Raw genomic sequence first — 8,638 nt, forward strand, 5'->3', positions numbered from 1 at the left:
ACAAAGGTATATGTGATATACATGTTATTGATGTGTACCTTACCAATGCTCGCATTAGCACCTGGGTATTTGATACTGGTTCTGTTGCTAATATTTGCAACTCGAAACAGGGACTACGGATTAAGCGAAGATTGGCTAAGGACGAGGTGACGATGCGCGTGGGAAATGGTTCCAAAGTCGATGTGATCGCGATCGGCACGCTACCTCTACATCTACCTTCGGGATTAGTATTAGACCTAAATAATTGTTATTTGGTGCCAGCGTTGAGCATGAACATTATATCTGGATCTTGTTTAATGCGAGACGGTTATTCATTTAAATCAGAGAATAATGGTTGTTCTATTTATATGAGTAATATCTTTTATGGTCACGCACCCTTGAAGAGTGGTCTATTCTTATTGAATCTCGAGGGTAGTGATACACATATTCATAATGTTGAAGCCAAAAGATGCAGAGTTGATAATGATGGTGCAACTTATTTGTGGCATTGCCGTTTAGGTCATATCGGTGTAAAGCACATGAAGAAACTCCATACTGATGGACTTTTGGAACCACTTGATTATGAATCGCTTGGTACTTGCGAACCGTGCCTCATGGGCAAGATGACTAAAACACCGTTCTCCGGTACTATGGAGAGAGCAACAAATTTGTTGGAAATCATACATACAGATGTATGTGGTCCGATGAATATTGAGGCTCGTGGCGGATATCGTTATTTTCTCACCTTCACAGATGATTTAAGCAGATATGGTTATATCTACTTAATGAAACATAAGTCTGAAACATTTGAAAAGTTTAAAGAATTTCAGAGTGAAGTGGAAAATCATCGTAACAAGAAAATAAAGTTTCTACGATCTGATCGTGGAGGAGAATATTTGAGTTACGAGTTTGGTGTACATTTGAAAAATTGTGGAATAGTTTCGCAACTCACGCCACCCGGAACACCACAGCGTAATGGTGTGTCCGAACGTCGTAATCGTACTTTACTAGATATGGTGCGATCTATGATGTCTCTTACTGATTTACCGCTATCATTTTGGGGATACGCTCTAGAGACGGCCGCATTCACATTAAACAGGGCACCATCAAAATCCGTTGAGACGACGCCTTATGAACTATGGTTTGGCAAGAAACCAAAGTTGTCGTTTCTGATAGTTTGGGGCTGCGATGCTTATGTAAAAAAGCTTCAACCTGATAAGCTCGAACCCAAATCGGAGAAATGTGTCTTCATAGGATATCCAAAGGAAACTATTGGATACACCTTCTATCACAGATCCGAAGGCAAGACTTTTGTTGCTAAATTCGGAAACTTTCTTGAGAATGAGTTTCTCTCGAAAGAAGTGAGTGGGAGGAAAGTAGAACTTGACGAGGTAACTGTACCTGCTCCCTTGTTGGAAAGTAGTACATCACAGAAATCTGTTTCTGCGACACCTACACCAATAAGTGAGGAAGTTAATGATAATGATCATGAAACTTCAGAACAAGATACTACTGAACCTCGTAGATCAACCAGAGTAAGATCCGCACCAGAGTGGTACGGTAATCCAGTTCTGGAAGTCATGCTACTAGATCATGATGAACCTACGAACTATGAAGAAGCGATGGTGAGCCCAGATTCCGCAAAGTGGCTTGAAGCCATGAAATCTGAGATGGGATCCATGTATGAGAACAAAGTATGGACTTTGGTTGACTTGCCCGATGATCGGCAAGCAATTGAGAATAAATGGATCTTCAAGAAGAAGACTGACGCTGATGGTAATGTTACTGTCTACAAAGCTCGACTTGTCGCGAAAGGTTTTCGACAAGTTCAAGGGGTTGACTATGATGAGACTTTCTCACCCGTAGCGATGCTTAAGTCTATCCGAATCATGTTAGCGATTGCCGCATTTTATGATTATGAAATTTGGCAGATGGATGTCAAAACTGCATTCCTGAATGGATTTCTGGAAGAAGAGTTGTATATGATGCAACCGGAAGGTTTTGTCGATCCAAAGGGAGCTAACAAAGTGTGCAAGCTCCAGCGATCCATTTATGGACTGGTGCAAGCCTCTCGGAGTTGGAATAAACGCTTTGATAGTGTGATCAAAGCATTTGGTTTTATACAGACTTTCGGAGAAGCCTGTATTTACAAGAAAGTGAGTGGGAGCTCTGTAGCATTTCTAATATTATATGTGGATGACATATTGCTGATTGGAAATGATATAGAATTTCTGGATAGCATAAAGGGATACTTGAATAAGAGTTTTTCAATGAAAGACCTCGGTGAAGCTGCTTACATATTAGGCATTAAGATCTATAGAGATAGATCAAGACGCTTAATTGGACTTTCACAAAGCACATACCTTGACAAGATTTTGAAGAAATTCAAAATGGATCAAGCAAAGAAAGGATTCTTGCCTGTGTTACAAGGTGTGAAGTTGAGTAAGACTCAATGCCCGACCACTGCAGAAGATAGAGAGAATATGAAAGATGTTCCCTATGCATCAGCCATAGGCTCTATCATGTATGCAATGCTGTGTACCAGACCTGATGTGTGCCTTGCTATAAGTTTAGCAGGGAGGTACCAAAGTAATCCAGGAGTGGATCACTGGACAGCGGTCAAGAACATCCTGAAATACCTGAAAAGGACTAAGGATATGTTTCTCGTATATGGAGGTGACAAAGAGCTCACCGTAAAAGGTTACGTTGATGCAAGCTTTGACACTGATTCGGACGATTCTAAATCGCAAACCGGATACGTGTTTACATTAAACGGTGGAGCTGTCAGTTGGTGCAGTTCTAAACAAAGCGTCGTAGCGGGATCTACATGTGAAGCGGAGTACATAGCTGCTTCGGAAGCAGCGAACGAAGGAGTCTGGATGAAGGAGTTCATATCCGATCTAGGTGTCATACCTAGTGCATCGGGTCCAATGAAAATCTTTTGTGACAATACTGGTGCAATTGCCTTGGCAAAGGAATCCAGATTTCACAAAAGGACCAAACACATCAAGAGACGCTTCAATTCCATCCGGGATCTAGTCCAGGTGGGAGACATAGAGATTTGCAAGATACATACGGATCTGAATGTTGCAGACCCGTTGACTAAGCCTCTTCCACGAGCAAAACATGATCAGCACCAAGGCACCATGGGTGTTAGAATCATTATAGTGTAATCTAGATTATTGACTCTAGTGCAAGTGGGAGACTGAAGGAAATATGCCCTAGAGGCAATAATAAAGTTATTATTTATTTCCTTATAATCATGATAAATGTTTATTATTCATGCTAGAATTGTATTAACCAGAAACATAATACATGTGTGAATACATAGACAAACAAAGGGTCACTAGTATGCCTCTACTTGACTAGCTCGTTAATCAAAGATGGTTATGTTTCCTAACCATGAACAATGAGTTGTTATTTGATTAACGAGGTCACATCATTAGTTGAATGATCTGATTGACATGACCCATTCCATTAGCTTAGGACCCGATCATTTAGTATGTTGCTATTGCTTTTCTTCATGACTTATACATGTTCCTATGACTATGAGATTATGCAATTCCCGTTTGCCGGAGGAACACTTTGGGTGCTACCAAACATCACAACGTAACTGGGTGATTATAAAGGAGCATTACAGGTGTCTCCAAAGGTAGATGTTGGGTTGGCGTATTTCGAGATTAGGATTTGTCACTCCGATTGTCGGAGAGGTATCTCTGGGCCCTCTCGGTAATACACATCACTTAAGCCTTGCAAGCATTGCAACTAAATGAGTTAGTTGCAGGATGATGTATTACAGAACGAGTAAAGAGACTTGCCAGTAACGAGATTGAACTAGGTATTGGATACCGACGATCGAATCTCGGGCAAGTAACATACCGATGACAAAGGGAACAACGTATGTTGTTATGCGGTCTGACCGATAAAGATCTTCGTAGAATATGTAGGAGCCAATATGGGCATCCAGGTCCCGCTATTGGTTATTGACCGGAGACGTGTCTCGGTCATGTCTACATTGTTCTCGAACCCGTAGGGTCCGCACGCTTAAGGTTACGATGACAGTTATATTATGAGTTTATGCATTTTGATGTACCGAAGGTTGTTCGGAGTCCCGGATGTGATCACGGACATGACGAGGAGTCTCGAAATGGTCGAGACGTAAAGATTGATATATTGGAAGCCTATGTTTGGATATCGGAAGTGTTCCGGGTGAAATCAGGATTTTACCGGGTTACCGGGAGGTTACCGGAACCCCCCGGGAACCATATGGGCCTTCATGGGCCTTAGTGGAAAGGAGAAAGGGGCAGCACAAGGGGGCTGCGCACCTCCCCCCTCCCCTAGTCCTATTAGGACTAGGAGAGGTGGCCGGCCACCCCTCTCCCTCTTTCCCCCCCTTGGGAATCCTAGTTGGAATAGGATTGGGGGGGAGTCCTACTCCCGGAAGGAGTAGGACTCCTCCTGCGCCCTCCTCCTTGGCCGGCGCCCCCCTCCCCCTTGGCTCCTTTATATACTGAGGCAGAGGCACCCCAGAAACACACAAGTTGATCCACGTGATCTATTCCTTAGCCGTGTGCGGTGCCCCCTGCCACCATATTCCTCGATAATACTGTAGCGGAGTTTAGGCGAAGCCCTGCTGCTGTAGTTCATCAAGATTGTCACCACGCCGTCGTGCTGACGGAACTCTTCCCCGACACTTTGCTGGATCGGAGTCCGGGGATCGTCATCGAGCTGAACGTGTGCTCGAACTCTACGTCGGTGCTTGATCGGTTGGATCGTGAAGACGTACGACTACTTCCTCTACGTCGTGTCAGCGCTTCCGCAGTCGGTCTGCGTTGGGTACGTAGACAACACTCTCCCGTCTCGTTGCTATGCATCACATGATCTTGCGTGTGCGTAGGAAATTTTTTGAAATTACTACGTTCCCCATCAATATGTTCTTCATTTTGAAGTGTAGCTCGGAGTTAGTGTTCTCCATGATGTCATCCACTGGGTAGCTATCCAGCAATGCGTTGCCCGGGGCGGAACCCACGCTGCTTCTCGGTATGGATGGGACGGTGCTATCCATTGGTGGATCCTCCGCTAGCTGCTGAGACCCTCTTTGCTGGCTAAGTGAGTCGATCTGCTCCTGCTGCCGCTGGAATTTGATATCCAAGTCTGCGTGCGCTGATTCTAGGCCTTGAAGGCGTTCATAGTCTAGCTTCCTCTGCTCCTCCTCCATCTTCCTCTTCTTCTCCTTCGCAATCTTCTTTCTCACACGGGTTCTGTAGTCGGCATTCCAGTCCGGAAACCCCTCATACCACGGAATAGCGCCCATGCCTCGTGTTCTTCCCGGGTGTTCAGGATTTCCCAGGGCACGCGTAAGCTCGTCGTTCTCTCTGTTGGGCTCGAACAACCCGGATCGAGCCTCTTCTATTGCAACAAATAGCTTATCTTCGGCTCCGTCCAGACATGCCTTCTTGGAAACTTTTCCTATCTTCAGGTCCAACTCCCCCCCATGCGCATAGAACCAAGTCCTGCTCCTGGGGGGCCAGCGCAATGTTTCTGGAGTGACACCTGCATCCAGCATCTCTTTCTCAGACTTATCCCACTTAGGCAATCCCACCGCATAGCCACCTAGCCCCAGCTTATGGAACTTATCCTTTTTTGCGGCATTGGCCTTGTTTATTCTCGACCGTTCCTTAGATAATTCTGAATCCCTGAATTTCACGAAATCGTCCCAATGAGCACTTTGGTTCTCTAGTGTTCCCTCGAATATTGTAGTCTTCCTTCCTCCGTTGACGTACTTGGCCCATTCACGAATCTTGTGGTTCTTGAATGCAACCGCTATCTTCCTAAGAGCAGCGTCCTTGACTTTCTCCACATCTGCATCTGTGAAATGATCTGGTAGGGTGAAATGTTCAATGGGCGTTTCCCAAAGCAACTTTTTTTGTCTGTTGTCAACAAAAGTAACTCCTGGACGTGGCTTTGATCGCTCTCTCCATTCTTGAAGGGAGATCGGGAGTTGGTCCTTTACAAGAACTCCGCACTGACGAACGAACTTGTCCGCAATCTTCTTAGGCGCGAATGGTTCGCCATTAGGTCTGATTGCCTCAATATTGTACTTTACGCCCTCCTTCAACTTTTTGTTCGGGCCTCGTTTCGTCCTATTGCCTGAAGATTTGCTCGATCCGGATGGCTGAAAGAAGAAAGATCGATTCGTTAATATATCTTCAAGTCATATAAAACATGTGATGATCACCAGATGCCTTCTTATATAAATATATATACCTCGCTAGTCTTTGTTGTTTCAAGATCAACATTTTCTTCGTCATGTTCATAGTTCACGACTTCATCAATTCGGTCGTCGCGATCGAATATCATATAACCCTCCCCGGTGTTGTTTAGATATTCGGAGCCGTCATAATCTTCTTCATTCTGATCATCATCTGGCCCCCGAGGATTGCGTATGATATTGAACAGGGCCTCTTCTCCCTCTCTGCCGGTATTGTCCGCCATAGGTTTTGTTTAACTAATCCAAAAGAAATATATTCAAATTACAATGCATGGATGCAATCAATTAATAAGGAAAAACTGAATCAATCATAGTACATAATAAGCATCATCGAATATAATCTCGAATACGTCGTCTCGAATAATAGATATAATCTCGAATACATCGTCTCGAATAATAGATATAATCTCGAATACATAGTCTCGAATAATAGATATAATCTCGAATACATCGTCTCAAATAATATATAATCTCGAATACATCGTCTCGAATATTATATATCGAGTACATCACTGGCTAGGTAGCTAATAAAGATCGAATACTAGAGAAGAATCTAGGACACTCGCGGTTCCTGCGGCGCGAGTGGTGGACACCCAAAGAGAAGGAACCTCAGAGGATCATAGCTGAAGTGAGATCCCTGAAGAAACTGCCAGGTATTGGAGAACCTGCCGCCCTCTAACGCAACCATGTAGCGATGGACGTGCTCTTCCTCCTCCCTGACACGGCGACGTACCACCTCCGGCGGGGCCGGCTCCCTCCGCACCGACACTGGCCCACGCGAACGCCACCAAACGAGATCAGGGTCGACGACGGGACCCGGGGCCGGGTTCCTCATCAAGCGGCGTGCCCCTCCAGGCAGCACCTCCCAGTGCCAGCCCGGCGGAGCCCAGTCCCGGACATGGGTCAGCCGGACGTCGTCGCAGACGGGTCGACGACGAGGATGCGGGCCGGGCATCGTCGAGAACAAATACTAGCTATATGCCCGCAAAAAGTAACATTTTTTTAATGATTGGATTTTGATAACTAAAATTTCTAACATTTCTATATAACTAACATTCCTATAACATTTCTAACAATGCTATATATAACTAACATTTCTATAACATTTCTAATATTTCTATAACTAAAAAATAGAAAAAATTATAACATTTCTATATATAACTATTTCTATAACTAAAAAACAGAAAAATTTCTAACAACTCTAACTATTTTATAACTATTTCTATAACTAAAAAACCGAAAAATTTCTAACAATTCTAACTATTTTATAACTATTTCTATAACTAAAAAACAGAAAAATTTCTAACAATTCTAACATTTCTAACAATGCTATATAACTAACTATTTCTATAACTAAAAAAAGAAAAATTTCTAACAATGCTATGTGTGTGTGTCTGTGTGTCTGTGTGTGCTCACCGGTGAGGCGAGAGGCGACGGGGGGCGGCGACGGGGACGGGGACGGCGACGGGGACGGCGACGGGGACGGCGACGGGTGCGGCGACGACGGGGATGGCAACGACGGGGACAGGGACGAGGCGGCGGCGACGGGGACGGGCCGGGGCGGCGACGACGGGGATGGGGCGGCGATGACGGGGACGGGGACGACGCGGGACGAGCCGGGATGGCGCGGCGGTGACGACGGGGACGACGGGGACGGGGACGACGTGGCGGCGACGACGGGGACGGGGCGGGGACGAGGGTTATGGAGACGGGGGCGGCGGGCGACAGGGTAGAGGAGAAGAAGCAGAGGAGAAACTGAAATTTTTGAAGTGTTTAGTTATATAGGATGGACCTTTAGTACCGGTTGGAGCCACCAACCGGTACTAAAGGCCTGTTTTGGCCAGGCCAAGCGGCGGGAACCGCACCCCCTTTAGTGCCGGGTGGTGGCTCCAACCGGTACTAAAGGCCCCCCCTTTAGTATCGGTTGGTGCTACCACCCGACACTAAAGGGGGTGCGCTGACGCAGGTGCGGTGCGAAATGTTTAGTCCCACCTCTCTAGCCGAGGGGCGTCCGCACTGGTTTATAAGCCCCAGTGCGGTAGCTCCCTCGAGCTCCTCTCCAAAGCAGGCCTACTGGGCCTAAATGTTCTGTTCTGCCCTGTGGGCCTACTGGGCCTTTGCGGGCCTGCATCCTGGCCCAACAATAGGTTGGGTTTCTAGTCATATGCAGGCCGCTGTGGCGCAGTAGGTGGGCTTTTTTTCTTATTTTTTTGCTTTATTTATTTTTGTTTGAGTTGTTTTTTTGCTGTATTTAGAGTTTCTTTGTGAATATTTTTGCTTTAGGTACAAAAAGTTACAAACTTTATGTTAGTACCGGTAGTTTACAAATTTGAATAGTTTAAATTTTGATTTATTTGAAATTTGTGTGAATCACTAGTTTGTGAATAA

The sequence above is a fragment of the Triticum urartu genome, chromosome 1A, assembly GCF_056163025.1.
Source record: "Triticum urartu cultivar PI428250 chromosome 1A, HENAU_Tu73, whole genome shotgun sequence".
NCBI lineage: Eukaryota > Viridiplantae > Streptophyta > Magnoliopsida > Poales > Poaceae > Triticum > Triticum urartu.